The 5,209-nt window shown below is 30.2% G+C and overlaps 1 long non-coding RNA gene across 1 annotated transcript; it reads left to right on the top strand.

Annotated features, from left to right (window-relative positions):
- Window positions 1–289: 289 nt before the first annotated feature.
- Window positions 290–2,172, top strand: LOC115033648. Its single transcript, XR_003838930.1, has 2 exons — window positions 290–676; window positions 2,128–2,172. It is a non-coding gene; the product is annotated as an uncharacterized LOC115033648 (long non-coding RNA).
- The last annotated feature ends 3,037 nt before the right edge of the window (window positions 2,173–5,209 follow it).

The raw sequence follows: 5,209 nt of genomic DNA, 5'->3' as shown, positions 1-5,209 counted from the left end.
TTATTACCTATGTTACAATAATTAGTGTAACATATGGTTTTTTTTTGTTGATGGCTAACCTAACCTATTCTCGTTAAAATAAACGAAATTTTATACCTGAGTACGGGTTATTAATAAATAATAATATATTTAATATATTATCATCATCTTTTTTTTCTCAAGCATGCCATAAAATTATGAAAAATATTATATTTTAATTTATATATAATATTATATTGCGATCAGTATGTTAACTACTTTTTAACAAATCTACTTATCTAATAAATTATTCTGAAAGATGTCAACGATACTGAAAAAGTACTAACATTCATATTTTATTTGTTATAAAAATAAAAATAATACGTATATATATAATATATAATATCATATAATATAAATATTTTAAATTTTCGCGTACCCTCGATTTTTTCTCGTGAGACATGTATTTGAATCCCTGCATTAGGAAGTGGATCAAATTGGAAGACTCTGGGGTTATATAATATATAATTTATGGTAACAGAAATGGTTGTGACTTGTGAGACAACTTGGGACAACTTGGTCCTAGTTCGGATAAACCCGAAGAAAAATAAGTTGATTAAGTACTTAAAAAAATTTTAATGTTGATGTGTATTGTATATTCTTAAATAATAATAATATTTAAATCCAATAGAGATTTTAGTATCCTCTGGATTTAGAGGTAAGTTAATTGCAATTAATAATAATTATATTTTATTACAACCTTATTTTTTGAGTAAATTAGACAAAACTATAATTTATAAGCATTGATTTTTAGTATAATCTTAAAAACAAATTAAAAATATTTAAACTTTATTTCATATTTAGATATCTGCTTATAACACGGATAAATATTAATGTATTAATGTTTTCATTTTTAGAAATATAGGTATCTAGTATTTTTTTCTAGTAGCTTTCTGACACGAAAATATTGCATGGATAGTAAAATGTATGCTGTATTGCGCTATTAGGACGCCTTTGTCCGAACAATAATTAATTTTTGAACCGTGTTCATTATTTTATCAGTAATTTGAATTGGTATTACTACCCGGGTCATGTTTCCGCAAAAATAAAAATGGATTCATACATCTCAGAAACGCTGGGCATTAACGATTTAAAGTTAAAATTAAGTTAAAACAATAATAGTTAGTTAACTTATTTTTTTTCTTCAAATTCAATTTTATCTTAATAAGTTACTTTTTTTAAGATTAACGTGTTAACTTCAAGTTAATTTTAATCAAAAGTATCTAAATTAAGTTGTTTTTCGTTCGAAAAATGTGGTTTTTACTTTGATGTATAATTTTAAACTTTCCCAGTAATTGTTTTGAGCGTAAAGAAAAACTATCTAATAAACCTTATTACGCGTCTGTATTTTTTTTATTTATGCAAATTAGAAAATTTCAACTTTAAACTAAGTTAAGTTACATTTTTTTTTAAAGGTAACTTTTAACTTAACTACATTATTTTAAAATCATTCAACTAGCTAAAAAAAAATCGTCAACTTACCCAACCTTGCATCTCAGTTTGTTTTAATTTTTAATATAATACTTTGTGCGCTTTTCCTCTGGCAAACTAATCTAACTCACCTCACGTTTACCTTATAACTGTAATTCGTATAATTTGTATTTATTTAAATATTTTTGTATTATTAAATTATTTACAAAACGGTGAAATATCTCCAGCTAACAAATATTTTGAGTTGTGCTTATTACTTTTTATAGCTATAATGAGTATATAACCTATTTATATACATATAATACATCACTTACAGTTTTGCATATATTGTGTCTCGCTCAAAAACCATCATCTTATCTAAATGTTTATTTAAATAGAAAACCGTCAATAATATAAATGCTTTGTACGATGAAAAGTTATAACAGCCGTTGAGCTGTACAATAGTTAAATATAATTATTTTATGAATCCTCGAACTCATACAACCATCTCATCGACATACGAAATTTCTGACGTGCTACAGTATCCACTTAAAAATACAATAAAAAATAGTTTGTTATTGTCCATTAATCAAACAGTCACTGTATTTTTGCATTAGCGGACAGTTATGTTACAAACGTGACATTGAATAATGATGTGTTATAATAGTTTACAATAATACTAGTATGATAAAATTTCAGATGTTAAATCAACGGACGCTGAAATTGCCGAAACACAATATATAGGTATTTATTTAAAAACGTACGTGTGTTGTTGAAATGTTGACTCATCCCTCTGATCTGTGATCTGGGTCCTAGCCTTTAATTTAAACCAAAAAATGAAAAATCATATTCTATTCATTTTTAACGTCACCAATAAAAGAGCAATAAATAAATAAATAAATTTAAATATATAAATTTATAAATATTATAAATGTCCATAAACTCTCTACCTAATATTAAGAAAATTCTTTGAAATTATAGCTACGAAATGTAATCATTTAAATGTTTTAAAATTAATTATATTAATTTTAAATTGTATACCTTGTAATGACTCTAACATATGGGTTTTAGAGTAATTCACATTATTTATTTTAATACAACATGTATAATTATTATTAAATTCAACAATATTTATTAATTTAATATTATAATAAGAATATTGATAACCATCGCTGATTTAAACGGACATATATTTCGTACCGTAGGTCGGTGATTCGATATAAGATAATTTCGTGGATAGTTTATACAAAATTATTTTTTCATCTGGTAATCGCAGTAACGGTGACGCAGGTACCGCGACAGCGAAAATGTCGCGTTGTCGAACGACGTGAAATGGGTACGACGGCCCGAGTGTCCGCGGTGATGTGTTGATACCACGATTAAAGATATACAGGTTTCTCAAAGACCCTATGTACATACACAACAAAAGTGGTGCGCTTAAATGTTGATTTCTAACAGGTGATCAACTATGTAAGAATAACTACTACCCCTCCAATACATAATATTGTATATCTATATTGATATATTTCGTAGTACCAAGAGAAATCACTATAATGCAAAATCGCTTACTGTTATTCTTGCTATGACAAGATCGTTAATTTTAAGCGCAACAAAAAATAAGTTTCGTTGAGTAACCTATATATCTTTAATCGTGGTTGATACTCTACTCACACAGCTGGTCGAGGCCGGATGGTAGTCAAACTCTAGTCTGCCTTGGGGAAGGTGGCCGAGAGCCTTGACGACCAGGTACCTACCAGCTATGAGCACCGTGTTAGAAGACTGTAGTCTTCTCGGGCCGGCGCGGCGCGGTCTCTTATGTGAATTTACTCGCTAACGTATACGGTACAGTAGTACCGAGTGTATTACAGTATTACACACGACCACGATTTAAGATATACAGGTTGCACAACGAAGACAAATATTTTGACTCAAGAACTGATACTTCAAAAATTAACTCTTATCGCTCCATGCGGGGAAAATTGTATTTCAGTCAGGGACTGGAACCGAACCGAAAATAACCGGTTCTGGAACCCAAAAACTCTTAAAATATTGAGAACCGGAACCGAACCGGAACCGAATTTCAATATTTTCAAATAACCGAAACCGGAACCGGAACCCTTATTTTTTAATTAAAAAAACGGGTTTTCAATGTTAAATTATTTAAAAAATTTTAATGTACCTATAGGTATATAAAACATAAAGAATAAATAAAATATATAAATGTTTGTAATTGTTTAATACTTGTTTTAACTAGAACCCTAACTTAAACTATTAAATTTATTTTCCATACTGGAACCGGAACCCTTAAATAAAAATTGACATAAACCGGAACCGGAACCAGAACCTCTAAATAAAATAATTAAGTACCGGATCCGGAACCGGAACCGTAAAAACTAAAAGGTACCAGTCCCTGGTTTCAGTGTCACCACTTGTTTAAGTTTCGTATATTATCTAAAATTTCGTAATAGATAAGAATATAAGATCCACGAACTAAGATATACTGGACTGGACACGACAAGGTTGGATGGTGTGGTGAGTTGACCACGAAATGTAGTAAAACAGGCGGAGTTTGGGGTGATATTTTCCTTATAGCATTACTACCGCCGTCTTGGTGGATACTTTTGGAACTAGAAATGTGTATGATGTGTTCTAGTTCCATAAGTATTCACCAAGACGGCGCTAGTAATGCTATAAGGAAAATATCCCCCCCCAAACTCCGCCGGTTGTACTATATTTCGTAACCACAATATTCATCCCGTATTCCCGTGTCCACTGTCCAGTCCTGTATGTCTTAGTCCGTGGTCGTTTTGCTTATTTCGACATCGGGAGCGCTAATGCTCTCTTCTTGACAACTGTTTTAAGTCACTGCGGCATCCTATTAGACATATATCGCTGTGCAACCTGTATATCTTAAATCATGCACACGATTACATGAGCCAATGCAATAACGAGCGTCTAGAGACAGCCCACAAGCAAATTCCTTATCAATTATAATATAATATTTCTTATCAAATAACCTGCATCATATCGTACCTAATTAATTATCAACGTCTTGATATACTTCTCTGGAATTTGCTAAAAACTGTGAGGGACAAGACTTTTGAGCGTCTTGTCAAGTTGTGCAACGGTGGAAAAGTAACACATTATGTTAATGCCATTAACAGTCTTCATCGTTCTGCAGTTCAAATACATAATTCTAAAATTAATAAAACTTCAGATATTACTTGGACTGTGGTATCTGAAACGGTAAATCAAACATATTTAGTTAAGAAACGTGAATCATGAGAATGTAAAATTGTTTGTGTTGCATGTAAAGTTTGTGTACATCACAATTCTCATGTGCATGTTACGACTACACGGTAAAAAATAATATGTTTAAACATATTCATGCTGTGAAAATTAATATGCCAGTTGACAATGATATAAACACCAAAAACAATTATAGTAACCCAATGGATGCAGATTAAATTTGTATGGAAATTTCTGATATGCGACAATCTATTGCTCCATCTGCAGTTAGCATTGCAAACAAAATTCATCAATTTCATAGCATGTTCGTGTCACAATCAGGTATGATACATTTTGAACAGCTACATAAAATTAATTTATCCTTAGATTCAAATTTAAAAATGCTGTACGAACAAGAATCGAATGTACCTATTTCATTAAATGAAAATGGAAGTCAAGAACCAGCCAATAAAAATGTTCAAAAACAGTTGCGATTATTTTAAACTAAAAAACTTCGTTTAAAAATACCAGAAGAACAACGATTAAATAAACC

This window comes from Acyrthosiphon pisum, chromosome A1 (genome assembly GCF_005508785.2).
Source record: "Acyrthosiphon pisum isolate AL4f chromosome A1, pea_aphid_22Mar2018_4r6ur, whole genome shotgun sequence".
NCBI classification, from domain to species: domain Eukaryota; kingdom Metazoa; phylum Arthropoda; class Insecta; order Hemiptera; family Aphididae; genus Acyrthosiphon; species Acyrthosiphon pisum.
The sequence above is the reverse complement of the archived record's forward strand: the minus strand, read 5'-3'. Positions and strand labels throughout refer to the sequence as shown.